The sequence below is a fragment of the Grampus griseus genome (genome assembly GCF_964374135.1).
Source record: "Grampus griseus genome assembly, chromosome: 5".
NCBI classification, from domain to species: Eukaryota; Metazoa; Chordata; class Mammalia; order Artiodactyla; family Delphinidae; genus Grampus; species Grampus griseus.
Window position 1 is genome coordinate 135,152,167 of NC_138998.1, and position 22,063 is coordinate 135,174,229.

Here is a 22,063-nt window from a genome sequence, read left to right on the forward strand (position 1 = left end):
GAATGGCTCCAGAGTGGTCTCGTGCCACTCCCACCGTCACCAAGCTCCTCTTAGCCTCCCCCAGGGGTGAGACCCTATCACAGCCTCCATTGTGCCTCCCAAGGTAGGAATTGCCATAGCTCCGGGACCCAGGTCTGGCCTGGCCCAACCCACGAAGGTTCTAGCAAGTGCTAGGAGCTACAGTCTAGAAGGATAGGGCGATCTTTGCCAGGAGAGAACAGCAGATAATTGCTTGCCCTTCCTGGCCCCTCCCACCACCACCACCACCCCCACCCAGCCCGTTCCAAGTAGAATGGTTACATACGGCCTCTCCTGAGGTGTCTCCCAGGGCCACGCAGCCGTATCCCCTAAGAAACTGTGACCGTTTGCCTGTGTTTCCTTCCCTCCCTTTCGGCTTCACTCCCCTTTCTCCCTCACTCTTCCTTGGGATTGCACTACCACTCCCCACCCCAAAAAAGTATTAGCACACAAGCTTTGCGGCAGGCCCCGTTTTCTGGGGCTCCCGGACAAGCCTTGCCCCAGCAGGTGGGCACCCCGCAGCAGAGCAGTGAGGGGCTGCACACGGGGATGTAAACTACCGTCTTATCCATTTCCTGGAATGCGTGTTTGAGGCCTAGTCAGTTATATCCGTTTCCTAGGACTGCTGTAACAAATTACCACAAACCGGATGGCTTAAAATAACCAAAATTTATTCTCTCACAGTTCTGGAGGCCAGAGTCTGAGATCAAGGTACTGGCAGGGCTGCACTCCGTCCCCAGGCTCTGGGGGAGAAGCCTTCCTTTCCTCTTCTAGCTTCTGGTAGCTGCTGGCACTCTTCCGCGCTCCTTGGCTTGTGGCTGCATCCCTCCATCTTTGCATCACGTCTCCTCTGTGCATCTGCCTAATCTCCATCTGCATCCCTGCTGTAAAGGACACGTGTGATGGTGTTCAGGGCCTGCCTGGATAATCCAGGATGATCGCCTCATCTCAGGATCCCCAACTTATCACATCCGCAAAGTCCTTTTTCCAAACAAGGTCTCATTCACAGGTTCCAGGGATTAGGCTGTTGACATATCTTGAGGGGGCGGGCACTTTCCAATCGACATACCATCCTCACTTTCCTGGTTGGAATATGCAAGAGAGAATATGTAGAGAATACGTAGAGAGAAAGAAAAAAAAATCAAGTGAAATGCTAACTTTACCACCAAACAGTTCTAGGGAGAGAGAAGCATAAGCAGGAAAAAAGTGCTAATGTTTCCATTTCTGGTGCCGACTGGGGCACAGGAGAGATCCCACTTTCAATCTTCATGTCAACACGTGTTATTTCTTCCTCGAGAGAAACAAAACTGAATAACCCAGCATCGCCGAGTGGAACAGCTCACAAGTGGAAGAGCCGGGGTTGGCTGCGTGCCCCTGGCCCGTGGCAATGGGACGCGCCCACCCAGCCCCTCTCTGGTCTCTCGCCAGCTCTTTTTGGCTCCTTTGAGCCCCAAAGCCCCCAGCCCAGCCATAGCTGGAGTGGAACTGTCAGTGGCCCCATTTAAAACCCATCTGTGAAAGGCTCATAAATCACACCCTCGGAAAACTCACTCCTCATTATAACTCAGCAGAGCACAACTCTGTTCAGAGACTGAAATAAATGTGAGTGTGTAGTAGGTTGGTTGTTTTTTCAGCGGGGGCTGTTTTTTCAGTTGGTTGTTTTTTCTATGTAGGAGGATTTTGCATCATATTCTTTCAGCTGTTCATGTTAATAAGGCCAGGAATAATTACAGGCCTTTCTCCAAATGTAGCAGTCTCTATTGTCAGATTAAGCAAGTGGCCAATGAACACTTGTAGCGTGATTTCAGGGGAGCCAGCAAGGCTTAGAACCCCAATACCTCTTCCCTCTGACCTTGCAGAACAACTAGGTCAATGTCGCAAATTCTACAATTAGAGCTTCCTTCCTTTGGACCTGCCCATGGTCAAAACACGAATATCGCTGGAAGGGGCCACACTTTTAAGCAGTGTTCACGTATACATTTATCCTAGCATTTTCTCAGAGCAAGGGTTATGGTGGGAATGCAGGATAATCCATTGGAGGGGACAGGGAGACACGATTAAGGGGAAGGTGAATAATCACATGCAGGGTTGAATCCTGGAGAAGGTCCCTTGTGCTTGCCATTTTACAGTTGAACTGAATGTATTAAGTGCCTACCTTGTGTCCAGGGATGCGATCTTCCTTATAGGTGATCTCATTTAATCCTCACATCCACCTGTGGGGTAGGCACCAAAGCTCCTCCATTTATAAGTCAGTTTGTTCCCACCTAGAGTGACACCAAACAAGTTACCAAAGTGTATATGTCTGTGTCAAGTTAAGTTTCACAAAAGAACTGTCTCCAGACCCTGAGAAACTAGTGCTTTGGGGCTGGCTTGCTTCACAACAAGATCTCAGACACGACGTATTTCTGGAGATGGAAGAGATCTCCAGAGCTGCCACAAAATAGACAGACAGGCTTCCCTGGTGGCGCAGTGGTTGAGAGTCCGCCTGCCGATGCAGGGGACGCAGGTTCGTGCCCCGGTCCGGGAAGATCCCACATGCCGCGGAGCGGCTGGGCCCGTGAGCCATGGCCGCTGAGCCTGCGCGTCCGGAGCCTGTGCTCCACGACGGGAGAGGCCATAACAGTGAGAGGCCCACGTACCGCAAAAAAAAAAAAAAAAAAATAGACAGACAGACATGTAGACAAAGGAAAGCTGAGTCTGAGAGCGGGCAGGGAGGAAAGGAAGGAGGTGGGGTTCTCCGGGTTTCTTTGACCAGAGGCTGAGCAGGAATCACCAAGAACTAGGACAGGAGTGGTCAGGAGCTGGCTGAGAGGCCAGGAGGGAGACAGGGCTGCAGTAACCAGGTATCTGCATGGCAGGAATTGGCCTGAACCTATGGCAACAGGGAGGCGGTAGGGCTGTCCTGAGGTAGAATCCCGTAGGGGGACCGAAATCTGAGATACTTACTCTAAGAAAAAATCTTTGAAGGATTCTGGGGTGAACTGTATGGAAAAGAGGGGCTTTAGCATCTATGGGTAAAAGGAGGTGTAGACCCTCTTTGGAGGAAAGGCTTCTCAAGTTAGTTTGCAGGAATCCCACAAATTAAAATCAAGCACTACCTCACGAACAAAAATCAACAAATACTTGGGAAGGCAAGTCACTATGAACAAAAGCCAAAAGAAACAAGAAACAGCAGCTGTAGACCCCCAAGGACTACAGATGTTTCTACTGTAGCAATAGCCTGCAGAACTGTGAAGTATAAAACATCTAAAGAATGGATACACTTATAATGTATGAACAAACAACAGGAAAACATTAGGCATCAATTGGTAGAATCAGGGAGAAAAACAAATCGAACTTTTAAAAATTAATAACAAAACTGTTGGGGAAAAACGCAATGGATATAAATACTGAAGAGGTCACCCTTTTATGTATTATTCACCAGTGGAGGGAGTTCTCATTTAAATTTGCATCTAGTACTTTGTCAGTCACTTTTTTATATTCTTTGCAAAATTCACACAGATTATTGATTTTTTTTTTGCGGTACGTGGGCCTCTCACTGTTGTGGCCTCTCCCATCGCGGAGCGCAGGCTCAGCGGCCATGGGTCACGGGCCCAGCCGCTCCGCGGCATGTGGGATCCTCCCAGACTGGGGCACGAACCCGTGTCCCCTGCATCAGCAGGTGGACTCCTAACCACTGCGCCACCAGGGAAGCCCTATTGATTATTTTTAACAAAACAAATGTTTCTGTACCAATGGAAAAAAAACCTCAATGTTTAAGTTAAACAGTAGATTACACTGTTAAAGAGAGAATTCATGAACTGGAAAATATATCTGAATAACTTATCCAGAATACAGCAGAGAGAAAAAGAGAAAGATATGAAAAAGTATAAAAGTTACAGAAAAAGAACAAGAAGATCTAGCAAAGTGCTTGGCAAACTATGGCCTGTGTGTCAAATTCATCCAGCCACCTGTTTTTGTAAATAAAGTTTTATTGGAACCACCACATTCATTTGATTGTGTATTGCCTATGGCTTTTTTTACAATACGATAGAGCTGAGTAGTTGTGACAGAGACTAAATGGCCTCCAAAGCCTAAAATATTTACTCACTGGCTTTTTACAGACAAAAAAAAATTACCCCTGGACTAGTACATACATGACTGGGAACCCAGGAGGAAAATTTGGAGAGAAAGGAAGAAAGGTAATATTTTAAAAGAGAATGACTAAATTTTCCAGAACTATTTAAAACATGTAGCCACATCGCCAGAGAGTACAACATATTCCAAGCAGGATAAATAAAAAGAGTCGTGCTTGCATTACAGGTTGAATTTTGTCCCTCAAAGAGATACATCCAAGTCCTAACCCCAGTACCTGTGAATATGACCTTATTTGGAAATAGGGTCTTTGCAAACGTAATCAAGTTAAGAATTTTTTCTTAAGGCCATGCCACACAGCATGTGGGATCTTCGTTTCCCGACCAGGGATTGAACCTTAGCTCCCTGCATAGGAAACGTGGAGTCTTAACCACTGAGTGCCAGGGAAGTCCCAAGGTAAGGATCTTGAGTGAGATCATCCTGAATTTGAGATGGACCCTAACTTCAATTGTTAGTGTCTTACAAAGAAAAAGGAGAAAGAGAGAGAGAGAAAGGGGAAAGATATTAGTGGTACAGACACAGGGAAGAAGGCCATGTCAAGACAGAGGCAGAGATTGGAGGGATGCAGCCACAAGCCAAGGAATGCCTGGAGCCACCTGAAGCTGGAAGGGGCAAGGAAGGATCCTTCTCTAGAGCCTTTGGAAGGAGTGCAGCCCTGCTGACACCTTTATTTTGGATTCTGTCCTCCAGACCTGTGAGAGAATACATTTCTGTTGTTTCAAGCCACCAAGTTTGTGGTAATTTGTTACAGCAGTCCCAGGCAAGTAACACAGATTTTGTTTCGTGTGGTGGAATAAAGATGATTCCAATTTTTCTGCATTCTCCATTCTCCATACTAAGTGATGTTATTTATCTCCCCTCCTCTGGAATCTGGGTTGGCCCGTGGTTGTTTTAACCAATAGAATATGGCAGGAGTGATGCTGTGCCAGGTCCAGGCTAAGACTTCAGAAGCCCTGGCAGATTCTGCTTTTATGCTTTTGGGAGCCTTGATCTGCCTCGTGAGTTATGCAGCTACCTGCTGAAAAGAGCCCATGGAGAAACCAGAGCAGAGAGAGGGGAGCCCTGGGACTCGATGGAGAAAGAAAGAAAGGCCCCGCTATCCAGCATTCCAGCCAGCCCAGCTGTCTAGATGTCCCTGCCACCCAACACTCTGGAGCTGGCTTCCGGCTTTGCCTCCCTCCTGTCCCCTTCCAGAGCCTGGTTCTCAGGACGAGAGCCCTTCGTGCCTTCTCAATCCCGAGGCACTCCACCAGAGGTAGTCTTGCCCAGGGCTTCTTGTCACAGGTGGATGAGCTATCTTGGATGTCCCAGCCCAGTTGAGCCCCAAGAGGACTGCAGCCCCAGGCAGCAGAAGAACCACCCAGCCGATCCCAGTCAACTCACAGAATCACGGGCCAACGAGGCATTGACAAATTTGAGTAAGAGATGTCCTTACAGATACAGGCGTTGCAGGCAAAACCTGGTAAAGATGAATGGTCGGTTCTTGGTTCCTATTCTCAGTAGATGAGCTGATAATAATAAACTATTCAGACATGAATGAGTAGGAAGTTCACAGGCAAAGTTAACTCTTGGGTCTTAGTAGCATATGACTCTAGTTTTGTTAACCATACACAAGGAGTGTATTATTATTATTATTCACCTCTTTTTATACCTATGTAGATAAAACTAGTAATTAAATAAAGCAAAACATCAAATGAATAAATATTGAATTAAAAAATCATTAAAACAAACTCATGTGGTTAAATATGTGCCTCAGGACCAGAAATGTGACCACCAGGTGGAACTGGAGAAGCCAAGTGGCATCTCATTTTGGGTAATCACGCACATCTCATCCCATAGAGAGGAAAAAACACATCGTACCTGAGACAAACAGACAAAACAGGGTCAGAAAAATGAGGGAAACCTTGAGCCCTTCCTGTAAGTCACTAGCTCCCTAGCAAAAACAACTTTATCCCGGACTTTGGCAATGCTGCTGTTTGGAGATTTATCAGGACCTTGGTGGATATGACAATCGTGTGATGAATTTGCTGTTTTCTGCCATGCACAGACTAACTGTAATCTCAGTAACCTTGGTCATTTTGTGGATTTTTTTTTCCTTTAGATACCTTTTGTATTTTTATTTGATGATCTAGTCCTTCTAGCCCCTGGAGGCTCTTTACAGATCTTTTTAAAGTATGCTTCTTTTCGAAATGCTTTTGTCTCCAAATCTTCCATTTATAGAGGCCCTGAACTCAGAGACAACAGGCAGAGTAGAAGGTGGGAGCAGGACCCTGGATGGAAAGTAGGAGAATTAAGTGAACCTCTATATGCTGAGCAGCCAAGTTCTCCCACTCAGTTCCCAGAACACTGGAATGAGGGGTTTTTTCCCCAGGAAAGAAATGGGAGGATTTGACCAAAAAGAAACTAAATGGCCCCAGTTAAAAACCTTATAGATACTCATAGTTGGGGACCCCAGTGAAAAAACCAGAGAGCCTCTCAATCACCCCACAGGGAAGCCCAGATGCCCACATGTCCTTCCAAACTGCTTAGAGCTTCCAATCAGACCCATTCTCTGACCTGTGGACAGACCGAGATCTTTCCCTTGTCTTTGTTTGCTTGTTTGCTTTGCTTTCTGTTCTTGTTCCATGATCTGTTTCATATTAGACACCACCCTCTAACATCATGTTACAGACTTTTTTTCCCTAGCATTCTAACATGACCTGGCCTCTAACATGATAGGTAGAAAACAAACAACTGAAAAAAAAGACATATGTGGGCAGTAGAACCAGAGCAGCAAATAGTATAGCCCCCAATTCCGAGAACTTCAGCAAGTGACCTTATTTGGATATGTAATTAGTTGTTATCTTGAGATAAAATTATCCTGACTCAGAGTGGGCCCTCAATTCAATGACTGGCACCCTTATAGGAAGAGACAAGGATACAGAGACACACGGGAAGACCATATGACAACAGAGCCAGAGATTGGAGTGATGCAGCCACAAATCCAGGAATGCTTGGGGTCACCAGAAGATAGAAGAGGCATGGAAGGGTCCTTCCCTAGAGACTTCCAAGGGAGCATGGCCCTGATGACACCTTGATTCCTGACCTCCAGAACGATGGGAGAATAAGTTTCTGTTGTTTTTAAGCCACCAAGTTTGTGGTAATTTGTTATGGCAATGCTAGGAAACTAATACAAGCCATGCTGCTAGAGATGCAAAAGTTAGAATCCAAGGCCTGCCAGAGAGGAGGAGCCTTGAGGATTCAAATGCATTTGACTGGGATCTCAGGACTATACCCTTAGAGAAAGGGAAATCAGATTGAGTCTGAACACCAGACTAAATCTCAAGGGTGAACAACGCAGAAACATGCATATGAAGCATGTGGAACTTAGTGTAAAAATCTAACACAGGTATAACTGGAATGCAGACAAGATGATGGAGGGGACAAAAAGAAGTGATATCTGAAGATTTACTAGCTGAGAATTTTCCAAAATGACAAAAGATATTAAACCACAGAGTCAAGCAGGATAAATACAAAGAAAATTGTTTCTAGGCAAATCAGTAAAACTAATGGAAACCAAAGACAAAAAAAAATCTTAAAAGCAGTTACAGAAAAGAAAAAATACATGACATTCAAAGGAGTAACAGTGAGACCAACAACTGACTTTTCAACAGGAACAATAGAATCTAGAAGACAATGAAATAGGAAGGAAACTGCTCAATCTGCAGGAACAGGAGTATCTATTAAAAACCTGCAGCAGGGCTTCCCTGGTGGCGCAGTGGTTGAGAGTCCGCCTGCCGATGCAGGGGACGCAGGTTCGTGCCCCGGTCCGGGAAGATCCCACATGCTGCGGAGTGGCTGGGCCCGTGAGCCATGGCCGCAGAGCCTGCGCGTCCGGAGCCTGTGCTCCGCAACAGGAGAGGCCACAACAGTGAGAAGCCCATGTACCGCAAAAAAAAAAAAAAAAAAACCTGCAGCAAACATGATATTTAATGCTGAAATCAAGTTTTCCTCTTGAGACCAGAAATGAGGAAAGGATGTCTGTTCTAACGACTTCTCCAAATTGCATTGAAGGTCTAGTCCGAACCATAAGGCAATAAACAAATAAACTAAAAGATACGGTGATTGTGAAGCAAGAAATAAAACTGTGATTATTTGCAGACAACACGGCATGTTCTTCGGACAACCTGGTAGAAAAGCCCTCTCATCCATCCCTGTTGCAGGTGTAGAGTGTGTCCTGGAGCAGAGATTATAATTCTTTGGGGCTGCCCACAGGCTGTGGGAAGGAGATATACCTGGCTTGACTTAGCTGCCTCTGGCCAGGTCAGACTGTATCAGTGTTGGGGCAGGCGGGAGGGAGAACCAGCAGCTGGTGGGCTGCATGCAGGCGCACTAAGCCCCACAATGGGGCCCTTGGACACCTGTGAAGGTCTGTGCTCACCTTGAAAGCATCCTCACGACTGGGGTGCGGGGAGTGACATTAAATAGCAATACAAAAACATGATGACAGGTTGAGAGAGAGACCACAGAAAAAAGAAAAGTTTTCTATGTTAATACCTTCAATGTCACTTTTTTTTCTGTTTTTGAAGAAACCTCACATTTTCATTTTACCTTGTGCCCTACAAATTATGTAGATGGCCTTGCTTCCCTTTATACCTCAAGGCACAGCTTAGACCAGGTAAAGTCTCAGTGATAACAGAGGAGGAGGGGAGAGGAGATGCTGAGGGAAACACATGTGAGACTGTCTTCTTGAGGAGGTCAGAAGATCACAGAACTGGCTGACTCCCCTTTGTAGCTCCTGGCTTTCGTCTATAATGAACTCCTGAGACCATGCACTGAGGTCAAACCTGAGAGGTTGGAATAGCAGATGTACCCTTGGAGAAAAATTCTTATAAGATCCTAACTTACACTTTCTCCTTTAGGTATATTTTAAAATTTGTAAATAGTTTGGTATTGGGGTGGGATGAACTGGGAAATTGGGATTGACATATATACACTACTATGTATAAAACAGATAACTAATGAGAACCTACTGTATAGCACAGGGAACTCTACTCAGTGCTCTGACCTAAATGGGAAGAAAATCCAAAAAAGAGGGGATATATGTATAAGTATGGCTGATTCACTTTGCTGTATAGCAGAAACTAACACAACAGTGTAAAGCAACTATACTCTAATTTTAAAAATATTTTAATAATTAAATAAATAAAAATAGTTTGGTATTTGTAAATAATTTGGTCTCTTTCTAAAAGATAAGAACCTTTTTTTAAAAAGGTTATCTACAATATCATTATCATACCCTAAAAAAAGAACACAACCTTCTGAAGCTGTACTATGGGCCAGCAGGGACCACCACCAGGCAACAGTTCAGAAAGGTCCTTCATCAGCTAATGCACCTGAGGCCAGTGTGATGGGTTATGTACAGTATGTGAGCAGACAATACACAAAATCAAATGCATGCATCTGTGCTCAGCTAGAGAGTCGTTCTGTCCCCAGTGACCTCAGGGCAGCTGCAAATGGCGGCTGAGATATTATCCCTCCGGAAGCACAGGCGTCGCCTCTCTACATAGAACGTCCTCATTTCCTACCGGGACTCAAGGAGGAAAATTGGGTAGACATGGAGACCCCTGCAGATATTCACTTCCTTAGTCCAAGTAATTGACATTCAACCTATGTATCTTTCAACTCAGTATATCTAGGGACATGCAAGTATTTTGTTTGTTTTATGGTCATTGCTATAGCCTTTTGGCATTTGACATTGTGAGTTGAACTCATGTTTAATGCATGAACTCGGGGAAAATTGATAGATAGGATAGATTGCTAATATGTTTAAGGAATCGCTTACACTCGCTTACACTCAAAATCGGCTACACTCAGAACAGCAGAAACTGTCTCCAAATAAATGTGCAAGTAGCAAGTCTTCTACAAACTGAATAACTCAGCAAGTACTCGACCTGAAAGGAAAGCTCTCGGAGCAACTAATCTTGGCTTTAGCTCATGTTCCTACTGACCCATTAAGTTATACAAGGGCATCGGTCACTGAAAGCTAAAATTAACACTTACGGGTCTTGCCAGAGAGCTCTGATACCTCCAGTGGGAACTTTCCATGTGCTTGTGACAGACCAGCATCCACTGGTGTTGCCATGGGGAAAAAATAAGAATTGAATTTCCTGCCTTGGTTTTTCCAGCAACTGCCAGGTGGGCAGTCTGCTTGGCCTTTGGTGATAACTCTGCTTGGTAACACTGACTCAACAAATATTTATTGGCCATCCACTACATGCCCAGTATGATGCCGGGTGCTGGGGGTAAAGAGGTACACAGGACGGACAAAGCATGCACCCCAGATCCAGAAGATCTGGGCCCCTAGACCAGCCTCAGTACTCATTAGCCATGTGGTTTGGGGCCAAGTCTCAAAAATCAAGTCGATTCTAGGCACTGGAAGAGTTCCTAGTGAAAGCAACACTCCACACCAAGTGAGTAAGAGCTGGATTAAATCCCAGCTCTGTCCCTTACCAGCTGTGTGGCATGAGCCTGTGGTCATTTAGAAATGGCCAGAAAGGAAGAAGCAGCAGTTGGGAGTGGGTGAGTGAAAGGGAGATCTGAGGGAAACTGCTTGGTTATCATTTCTTCTTTTCTTTAATCGGAGTGTAACTTTCACATAGTTAAATATTATAACTTACACAAGTCTTAAGTATGGGGCTTGATGAATTTTCCCCATGAATCTCATGTAACCACAACCCAGATCAAGATACAGAACATTTCCAACACCCAGTAGAAGTGAAAATACCAAAACCCAAATCTCAGGACCTCTGATACGTTACCACAATCAGTGCTACCAGCCACAGAGCTGATTTCTGACTAGTGGGGATGAGCTCATAGTCTCATTTTTCTGGTGACCAAGAACACTACTTATAAACTAGTCTGCTGGACGTGGGTGTACAGATGAAGCCCGTAAATATGACTTAGAAGAGAGTTTTAACGTGTACTAAGCTAACTGGCTGATCCAAGGATGAAATCTACACTCTTGCCCTCTCCTTACTGTCAAACTCAAATGTACTAGTTACCCAGGCCAGATTTTCCTTGTTATAAAATGTATTAAATATGTATCATAAACTTGTTGCAAGGCAAAAATAAAAGTTGGAGATATATTATTCACTACAGCCAAAAGGTGGAAACAACTCAAATGACCATCAACGAATGAATGGATAAAGAAACTGCGGTATATCCATACAATGGAATATTATTCAGCCGTAAAAAGGAATGAGTCCCAATACATCCCACACCATGGATGAGCTGTGAAAACGTCATGCTAAGTGAAAGAAGCCGGACACATAAGACCACATACCATATGATTCTATTCATATGAACGTCCAGAGTAGGGAAATCCAGAGACAAAGTATATTAGTGACTGCTTAGGACTGGTGATAGGAGTTGGAGGATAGGGAGTTAACAGCTAATGGGGCTCCTTTTTGAGGTGATGAAAATGTTCTAAAACTGACTGTGAGGATGATTGCACATATCTCTGGACACACTAAAGACCACTGAATTGTACACTTCAAATGGGTGAATTGTATGGTACATGATTATAGTTAAAATTCACAACCTCCTTAGGAGGTAGCTTCTATCCCCAATGTACAGATCACAGAACTCAGGGTTAAAGAGAAGCCAAACTAGATTTGACACCACATCTTGCCCTCTTAACCACTGTGCAAATACTCATTTAAAAAAGGCATTTTTCACATTAGAAATGATTTCCATAGGACATCATTTCTCATCTCTCAGTTGATGAGAAATAGAATTACTAGCTCAAAAGCTGTGAACATTTCTAAGAACCTTGATGCACATTAGAAGGCCAGATTCTCAGTCAACGTCATCATCAGGATGGAGAATGCCTCCATGGCAGGGACTCACTTTTATCATGCGAATGCCTGGCTCTGCGCCTGGCACACTGTGGCCACCCAGGGATATCTCCTGAATGAGTAACAGCATGTGTGCGAGCAGGAGAGTGGGAGGGCTCCCCAGCGCAAAGAACTGCACTCCTTTTGATACATGATGTACAAGCTCCTAAGTGAGGCCAGCTCTAGACTACACATGAATAATGAGTGCCTGGAACACGCAGCCCTCCATCTGTCTGCTTTAGCCACCTGCACACGCCAGGTGACTCACCACACAGTCCCCTGATTTAGTTGACTGCGAGGAGGTCAAAAATGACTTAATAAGTTACACCACGGGGCATCTGGGTGAACACACACGGGGTTGGAAATTGCATCTATTCTTTTAGGTAGTAGTTCAGTGGGAGCATTTTTTAGCAAGTGCAACTGTTTCTGTTTGGATTATTTAATAACTTCCCTAGTAAATACTGATTCTCCATGTAAATATTAGCAACTGACATACATAGTCACAGTTCACCAATGCCCAAAATAAGTTAGACTGTAAACCCAATGCCTCTGGAAGCTGCGTTAACCAGTGCAGGCCACTAAGTTGCCTTGACAAGCCCGGCCCTGCTTCTCCACCAGGAAACAGTTGTACCTATATCACAACCAGCTAAAGAGGTTTGCACTGCAAAAACCTTGGGATCTCAATGAACTGCTTTTTCCTGCAGAGCAGTTTGGTGGCAAGAGGGTCTGTCTTGAGAATTTCACCACTCAGGTGCCAAACAACCTCATCTGACCTGTAATCAGGTGGGTCTATGTTCCAATGGGTTCATTCTTTCAGACTCTATCACATGGGGTTTTCCCCAGTCTTTACTGCCCCTTAAAAAAAACCCAAACCCTTCGGTTATTAAAGATACTCCTTTTAGTGTTACCTTACCCACCTCTTGTACTATACTATTCAGGGGTCTTTAAATGGATGGAATTATAACTTGTATTATCAATATAGGAAATACCTGGAGGAAATGCAGATGCCCTTTGTCCCACATTCCACAGGCTGCTCTCCTGTCTATGAAACTATATCAGGTCCTCCTGGCACAGTCAGAGGAAGGCTGAGAGGCGGTCTTACCCAACCAGACCTTAATGATTTTATTTATTCCACATGGCCTAAAAACATGTTTGAACATAACTTGCCATAATTTTTCTGGTGATTTCTATGAGTCACTTTTTAATTATGAATTATGGTTTTTAGAGACACTCCTGAGAAATTTTACCCTAGGTTCCCTTGACAACCATCTCATAAAGTATCTAAAGTGAAGCTGCTTCCACAACCAATGCAGAAAATCAACTTTAAAGCATAGATTCCTAAAAGATCCATTAGTCATCTTTGCTGAGAGTGAATCAGATTCACACATGCAGAGGGTCGCTGAGAAATTCAGATCCACCCACATAACTAGCAAAATACATTTACTGTCAAATAAGGTTCAAAGGATTTTTGTACAAATATAAATTTTCTAACTTCACTTGGAGCATGTTTTCTTTTCTCCTAGCTGGGCATTTTCTCTGTGTGTCTAAATTATTGCCTTTCTACCCTCGGCTGAAAGTTTCCAGCTTTTACAGGATCTGCTATGTCCACCGCAGGAAGGATCTTTGCCTGCTGGATCAATTCAGGCCACTCAGAGATTCAAGTGTTTGTGCACGATAATGAGCACAAATTTCCATTTCTGGGATTTACTTAGGAAAATCCAACTGCTGGATCTCAAACAATCAGGTAAGGTCCAAGTACTCTTAAATGACAGTTGGGCGGGGTTAGCCTGGAAATTCTAGCACTTTCTACAGGTGCAGCTTCCCCGGCTTCCACCTTCCTTTCTTTGGCAGAGTTGACAGCTTCTGCAAAAATAACGATGTAGACATCAAGCTAAACAGAAATATAAATAGGTCAATTAGCTTTCAAAGGAGCACTCTTTATGTTGCTTAAACAGGGAGGTATTTTCTGGTCAATTACTTTAAGTAGACATCAATAAACACTAAAACTATTTGTGCATGGGGAGCCATGGAGCTGGGCTTTTCCCTCCCTGGCCCCCAACGGTCCAGGGAGTAAAACAGACTCACACAGGCGCTTTCCAGTGCTCACTACCGTGTTTAAAGTGTTCAACAAGTGTTTGAGGCTCTCGCTTTCCGTCCAGACCGTGCTGAGAGCCCCAAAAGACGTGGCACCTGGCGCCTGTTGCCTCGCCAGGTCACCGGGCCACTCCCCTCCGACGGCGTTCACCACCGCCCATTTCTTTCCCCTCGCCGTCTTGCTATTTATTCAAAAGTTAGATTTCGCAATAAACTCTTCCAAGTATCCACCTTCCCCCGCCCCCCACGCCCTGCTCAGGGCCCGGCAATCGGTAGGAACGCTTCAAAATGAAATGCAAGATTCAAACTAAGTCTCACAACACCATAATAAAGCGGTTTAATGAGCTTTGATCTTGGGAACGGCGTAGCATTTGCACAACTCCATGAAGCCACGCGCACACTCACACCCTGACCACCCCTCCCGTAAAACGGAAAGCGAAGACAAAGTGCCCCTGAACGTGAAAATCTGCCCGGCCCCCGAAGGCTCACCCCGCCTGGTTCAAAAGCGTCTGGGAGAGAAGTACAGAGAATTCCGTAGTCAGATTAAATAATGTCTTTGTCTACACCCGCTGGGCGAAAAGAACGTTGGTGCTATAACCAAGATTATTTTGTTTCCGCTCTCTAAAAAATGAAGACGGTGCTGGAGTTGGGGCCAAAAATATTCATAAGCCACACGGTTTGAATCCACCCTGTAGTTTATCAGCTAACCGATACTTTTGCCAGGGAAAATATTCTTGAATTGAGGAAAAGTGTTAAATTTAAAATTCTCCTTTTATACGAAAACGTGCTCTACCCCGTACCTCCTCTTCCAGGGTATTTGCTCTGGCACCTAAAAGGAATTTTGTCTTGGGGCAGTTAAGAGGGGGAGAAGAACGGCGGAGGGGAGCTGGACCTTCTTCCTCGATCTGGGAACCGCGCCGGATCTCCCTCCAAGAAAGCTGAGCCGCCAGCGTGAGAACTCGACTCCAGATTCGGTCTAAGAGCGCGCGAGCTGGGGACGGCTCAGGGATCTTTGGCGACGCCAAGATGAAAGTACGGGCCTCTTAATTTCCACCAGACTTCCCTTCATCCACATACACCAGCTCTCACCCACTCCCCAGACCTCACGCGGACCCCGGGTCCCTCCGGTCCCTACTTCCCACGTGGAAAAAATCTGGGGGGAGGAGCGGAGACGAGGCCGAGCGTGTACAGGGAGCACGGGAGACCGGCTAGCACCAGACGAGGTCCGCACGGCCCCACTCACGCAAGTGAGCGTGCCGCACACCTCCCAGCGCGCACACCCGCGTCCGCTCCAGCTCCCCGCCCGCCTGGCTACGTGAGGACCGAGGCCCTCTCCAGTGTACACTGCGCCCCACCCGTGAACGCTGCGCGCACGCGTGCTCTCGAGTTCCCCACTCCCTCGTGCACTGCGCCGGCTCCGTGCGCACCGAGGCCCCTGACCCCTCCGTGTTTACTGAGCCTCTCCAGTGGCCGTGCGCGTTGCGCCCCCTTCCGCCAACCTGCCCAGGCCGCGTTTCTAACCACGCGGGCGATCCCGAGACTCTGAGAGCGCAAAAGGCGGGAACCACACCGCGAAGTCTGTCGGAAACAATCTCCTTCTGGGCCCTCACCCAGCGCGAGGAGTAGGAGTCCCGAGTCTCTTCTGCGGAATTGAGAAGACCTCTGGCGACGGGGAAGCCTGAAGCTTGGCCCGTGTCCCCGAGTGGGACCCGCAGGTTCCAAAGCGGGATTTCGTCCCAGGACAGGGAGAGCCGGCGAGGGGGCCCCGCCACCGCCTGCGTGCCATGCCGGATGGGGTGCGGTCCCCCTACCGGCGTGGCCCCCTGCCGCTCTGAAATCTGGCTTTGGCGCGCCCGAAACCTCTGACGCGGGACGGCCCTCTGCTGTGGGCGTCTCCTCCTTCTCCACGGATGGAAGAGGATACACACCTCTCAGGAAACCCGCCTTCCATGCCAGCCCTTAAAACTAAAGAAAAAAATAAAAATCTGCGCGAAGCAGGAAGATGCTCACGCCCCGGGTTGGGACGGCTGCGCGCGCTCAGGCCAGGCTGGAGGGAGCCAATCCAGCCGGCCCGCCTGCCCGCTGGCCTTTCTGTAACTTTCTCTACTAAACCGCGAATGAATTAGCGTACCTCTTCCTACAGATTTGTTTAGATTAGGGAGGTTTCCCTCAATGTTCGCTTTGCTTTGCGAACATTATATTAATAATTATATTAATTAAATAAAACGAGTTTGTGTCTTTAAAGCATTGTAATAGCCCTATATTATAGTCAGCCTTACATTAAGGGTTGGCTATTACTATTATTACCTGCTAGAAAAAGAAAATTAAGCCTATCATGTTTGTGCTTTCTTTGATGTGCAGAAATATGTGTCTCTGGTGGGTAGTTTTTTTTTTTAAGGAAAGGTTTTGGTTGATGTTTTTTGAAAGGCGGTTTCAGCGCCGTCGTTAATGAACTAATTAGTTTTCGGATTTCAAGGCGGCATGTCATTGATATAACCACTGAGGAATTTCAGCGCACACCAGACTGCAAAGACTCCTCCAGCTCAAGGGTCTCCAGACATGACCGCGGGCTCGCTGGAGGCGAAAAGCGAGGTTTTGCCGGGGAGCGGATGGGCTGCCTCTCCCCGAACCAGGACTTTGAGGCGACGTTTCTGTTAAGCCGGAGCGAGAGCACTCTGGGAGCGGGCTGCGGAGGCTTCGTGCCGCCGGGTCGTAGAAAGGGCGCAGGAGGTCGGCGCAGGACACTCGGCTCCCCTCTCCTACGGCCCGGATCCCTGGCTGGTCCCTGAGCGCCGCCCCTGGGCGCCGGGCGCTGCGTGCGCTCCAACAGAATAGAATCCTCGCTCTCTCCGGAGGACGCCGGATGTGTGTGCAACGGGGAGGGGTGCTAAAGTCCCGGGCACCTTCTCAGAGACGGGGGAGAAAGCGGGGCTGGAGCTGGGAGACAGCGAAGGAGTGCAGAGGAAAGGGCTGCCCTCTCACCACCGCCCCCCCGCCCCCCAGGTAAAATTAGAAGAAACGTGTGGCCGTTTCCCCAAACCTGGCGCGGCTTCAGTGGCTCCCTGTGGCCCTCGCTGGGGACTGTGCTAATCACTATAATTAATTACCAGTGACACTGATTTTGATCCGTAAATGCATCGCCTTGAGTGAGGGAGAGAAGTACGCAGTAGCTACTCTGTCCCTCGGATAGGAGGCACTGCCCTGGCGGGCCCCCTCAAGCCCGCAATCCCAGAACCCGAAGTCGTCCCGGACAACCAAGTCCGAGAAGGACTGCGCTCTTTCCGGAATCCCAGGGAGCAGAGTCAGCCTCGAGCAGGCCGGGATAGGCGACTGGGAGGTGGGAATGATCCCCCACTGGATGGTGCCTCCTTCCCTCCCCTCCCTGCCCCCCCCCCCGCAGAGCCACTTGGGGCACCCTGCCGAGGACTGAACACACAAGCACCAAGGGACCCCAGGACCCTGTGCAGGAGGGCGGATCTGCCCTAGTTACTGTGATGTAATCAAATAATCAGAGAGAAGCCGACCAACCTAAAAGCGAACACTTTCTCCTAAGGGGTAACTTCCAGTGAAACAACTTATTAAAAGCAAAACAAAACAAAAAGAAATAAACTTCTCTCCCTCTACTACTTAGGAACGTGTGAGCAGAGCGAGTTACTGTCTCGACCTCTCAAGGAACGAATCATTGCGAAATGGCTCTGGATATCTGTAATTACTTTTATACAATGGGTAGTAATGTTGTAACTGTTGTCCGAGCCTTTCTGGGAGTAGCAATGACCCCAGAAAAAGTTGATGATATCTCCACGGGTCTTACACAAGGAAAGGAGTGAAAAATCGAAGTAACTTTTCAGATAGCTCAGACCAAACGCGCCTCCCAGCCTTGAAATACTCACATTTGTGATACTGAACCCAAGCGGGATTTTCTGAAGTAACCACATCATGCTAATTGCCTGTGTAGACAAGAGTTTATAAATCGAATAGGTTCACATGTCCATAGTCGTGGGTTTCCTGCTGTCTCGGCTTGTTTGGGCGGTTGAAGTTCTCCTTAAACAGCACTTCAGAGTTTCCAACCCCTTCCCCCAAATCTAGTGCTAGGCCTGGGAGAAGTCTTCCCCTCCCCACCTCCTTAGGGACAAAGTCTCTGATCCCCTTCTGCCACCGCAGCAGCCCATCCCTAGTGGAACATCTGCGCGTTTTCCCCTTGATCTCACGCGAAAGTCGGTTTCCGCGGAGGATGGGCCTCAGGTAGGCGCCGGGTGCGGCCCCGGGGAAAAACAGTTGCGGAGCATCTGAAGCGGAAAATCCAAGCAGATGTGGGGCGGCCGGGCCCCGCCCCTTTCCTCTTAGGGCCTCAATTTCTTCCAGATCAGCTTCCTAATGGAAAATTTCTAAGAGGTGGGGGGTATGCGGAGGCGTGCTCGTGCGCCTCGGGGTGCGCCTAGGCGCTGGGAAGCAGGACAGACTGGGGCTGGTGGCGTCCCGCAAGCGCTGCAAAAGCTTGTTGGACTCATGGTCCGACCCCTCTTTCCACCTGCCCTCTTCCTGCCCCCGGCCTCTCGTCATTATAGATTCTGCCAACTCCTTCCGGGCCAGTAGGAGAACCGCCGTTTCTGGGTGATGCCCGGGACTGAGGGGTCTTTCGTTGCCCTATGCTTCTCCCCTGCGGGCCCGTCTCCGTGCTCTGCGCGAAGCGCTCGACTTTCGACTCAAAGTATAGACTAGGAGGTACTCGCTGCACCAGGAGCCTGGAGCAAGGACTACGCAGTAGGTGTCCCAACCGGCGGCCACCGGCTTCTGATCACTCCAATTAGCACGCGTTTAGTGCTTTTTCCAATTTACACAGAGCTTCTATCCTGTGGGTGTCCTAAGGGCCTCAGGCTTTCCCTTCGGCAGGGAGAGCCCTAGGATGACCCCATCCAAGCTCAGGGGTTCTTCCTTCGCCATTCCACGCAGACATCACTATTCTTCCCAACTGGGGAAACCTCGAAGTTCGCGCCGAAGTACTTTGTGTTCTTTCGGTGGTGCTGTGCGGGAGCCCAGGCCCATCTCCGCGCGCTGTGTGTGTGTGTTGAATGAATGTGTTGGGGGGAAGGTGATAAAAGGCCCGCTTGGGCATTTGCTGGAGCACACTGTGGGCCCTAAAGTGCCCCACAGCCAAACATCTGTGAATCTTCCAACGCTCCGTTATGCTACGTCTCACACCACGCGATTCGAACATGTCTCGCAGATGCAACAGCGGCTGCCACTGCTGAAAAGCGGGTATCGAGATCTCAAGTACAATTTCCCGTGAAATCCGGGAACTTTGGTTTAAGGAACGTTTCTGTTCCTGTTACTTGTCGAGTTTCTCCCACTTGCACTTAACCATGTTTCTGCGATCTGGGTAATCCCTTTCAAGCCCAGGAGGAATTCTCCCGGGTCCATAATTGAGGATCGGAAATCGTGGGGGTGAGGGAAGCCTTAAATCCTCCCGAAGCCAGGAAGGTGCCGGAGCGCACACGGGGGCGGCCTGAGCAAGCGGCGGCGGGGCCCAGCCGGCAATCCCTTCCCCCCTGGAGCTCCTTCTCCCGGAAGCCGGGAGACCACGGCTGTCCCCGCAGCGGGGTGCAGGACTCCGGGCGGGGAAGCGGGCCGGGAGCCTTGCGTTTGGCCACTACGTACCCGAGCCGCTCGCGTGCCCCACCCCCGACCCTCTGCGCTCACGGCTGGAAAAAGGAAAGCGCTCCTGGATCCGAAACCCCAAGGAAAAGCGCTGGTTCCTACATGCGCCCGGCATTTGGTGGGGAGGCACCAACTCCGAAGCTCGCGCGGCTCGGTGGTTTCGAGCAAGGCCACGGCTGTGGGTTCCGCAGGGCGCCGGGGCAGGTGAGGCCGAGCCCGGGTCTGCGCACGATGTCCTGCCCACCGAGGGAACTACGACGCCTCCAACGCCATCGAACTTCTGACCTTCAAAGAGGTCCCTGGAAAGGGGTCAGGAGCGCCTGCTGCCGACGAGGTCGCTGTAGGCCCTGCCCTCCAGACGCGGGGGAGGGAGGCGAGCACCAAGTCATTGTAACGGCAGTGAGCGCGCGGAGCCGCAGGCTCCTCCCGGGCCGGGGGAGAGAGAAGGCACCTAGAACGGAGATCCTAGCGCTGGGCCCCAAGGCTCCGGCGTCTCCCCTCCCGAGCTGACCTCCAGATCAGGCCCCCACAGCCTACAGCCTCGGCACACGTCCGAGGGACCCCAGGACCCCGCGCCCTGCGTCCACTGCGGCTGCCCTCTGACCCCGCCTCCAGGAAGCTGGGGTCCTCCCAGTGCATGCGTCCACACTGCGTCCGGAGGGTTCGGGCTTCTAGAAGGGAAGGGATGGGGGCTACCTCGTGGCCGGGGTAGCTAGGAGGATCCTCCGGGGTTGCAGGCACCGACAGTGAGGTGGGGTATACAAGAGGACTCGAGGTCCAGTGTGGCCCTGAGGGAAGGCGCCGGGACGCCCCACGGCCGGCCGCAGTCTCCGACTGCGCCTCCCTGCGCCAGCTGCCTCCTGCCCCCATCACCCTGGCCACCACGAACGCTTGTCCGATGACCCTCGCTCGGTGCTCCTCGCCCTGAAGCACCCGCCCCAGCCGGCTTCCCTGAAATTCCTGCCGCACTGGATCGGGCTGCAGGGACGGGTACTATTGGGCCCTGTTCCCGCCGCTGCCCAGGGCAAGGCCTCACCGGTAGGTTCGGCTCCCCCGCCCCTCTCTCCGTCCGATCCGCGCGTCCCCGCGGCCTCCAAGCCCTCCGGGGAAGGCGCCAATCTCCTTTCGCTCTCCTGTTTACAGGAGAGAAAGGGCATAAGGGTCACTTCCGAGCCCTACTCGCGCCGCTTCCTGGGGAGGGGGGTGGTCCTTCCCCTCTGGCCTCCCCACCGCCACCACTTTCGGCTCTCGGACCTGCAAACTGGGGAGAGCGAGGGCTCGGGGCCCGCGCGGGCTCGGAGGACTCAGTCCTCCGCAGGGCACTCAGGCAGCGCCCGCGCAGTACCTGCGCCGGAGCCACAGACGAGGTCTCCGTACCGCTTCCTCCCTAGCTTCCTCCTCAGCCCCTCCCCGCCGCTCCTCCTAGCGCCCAGGTCCCGCGACCCGCCCGCCAGAGCCGGTCCCCGCCGCGCGCCCTGTGCACTCACCGCGATTTCCTCCAGGCCGGGAGCGCGCGGGTCTCGCCCGGGAGAGTCCCTGGAGGCAGCGACAGGGAGGCGCGCCTGTGACTCCGGGGCCGCGGTGGGGTCGGTAGGCGAGGTTGGCCGCCCCCGCCCCCGCCGCGGTCCCTCCCCCCCTTCCTGCCCCCCCTCCTCCCCGGGACGCGGCGGCCGAGTGCTCCGCCCGAAGGCGGGTCCGCCATAAACAAACGCGGCTCGGTTGCACGTGGACCGCTGAGCTTCTGCGCCTCGCGACAGATCGCGGGCTCCGGGCGCCGCATCACCAGGCACAGGGAACCGCCAGGGAGGGCAGGAGAGCGCACCCGGGCCGGCCCCAGCCGCGTCCGCTCCCCTCCCGCTCCATGGCTCCGCAGCCGCAGCCGCCCGTGCCGTCCTCCAGCCTGGAGGGGCCTCACGGCAGCGGGTACGAACACCCGGCCAAGGACTAAACAGCACCGCCGCCTCCTCGCCGGCCACTCTCCACCCCTAAGGAAAGCCGAGGCAGGGGAGACAAGAGGGAGGAAGAAAGAGCGAGCCGAAGCGAGCGGGAAGCCAGGGCTCGGGTCGCCGCGGGACAGTCCGGCCCGGAGGAGGCTGCGCCCGGGGCGGTGGCGGGAGGAGCGCGGGGCGGCGTCCCCGGGTTGCGCCGAGCTCCCGGCCCACGGCTGCAGAAAGGCGTCTTGGTGCCCCTGGTCGGCCTCACGCACCTGCCCGCGGCCGGCGCCCCACTCACCTGGTCTGCGGGGCCCCCTTCCCCGTCGCCGCCGCTGCAGCCAGAGCGGAGCT

At 50.2% G+C, this 22,063-nt stretch overlaps 1 long non-coding RNA gene across 1 annotated transcript; it reads right to left on the reverse strand.

Moving 5' to 3' along the window:
• Positions 1–699: 699 nt before the first annotated feature.
• LOC309822737 lies at positions 700–21,403 on the reverse strand. Its single transcript, XR_014296767.1, has 3 exons — positions 21,266–21,403; positions 2,174–2,282; positions 700–1,100 (listed from the first exon to the last, which is right to left on the reverse strand). It is a non-coding gene; the product is annotated as an uncharacterized lncRNA (long non-coding RNA).
• Between the last annotated feature and the right edge of the window lie 660 nt (positions 21,404–22,063).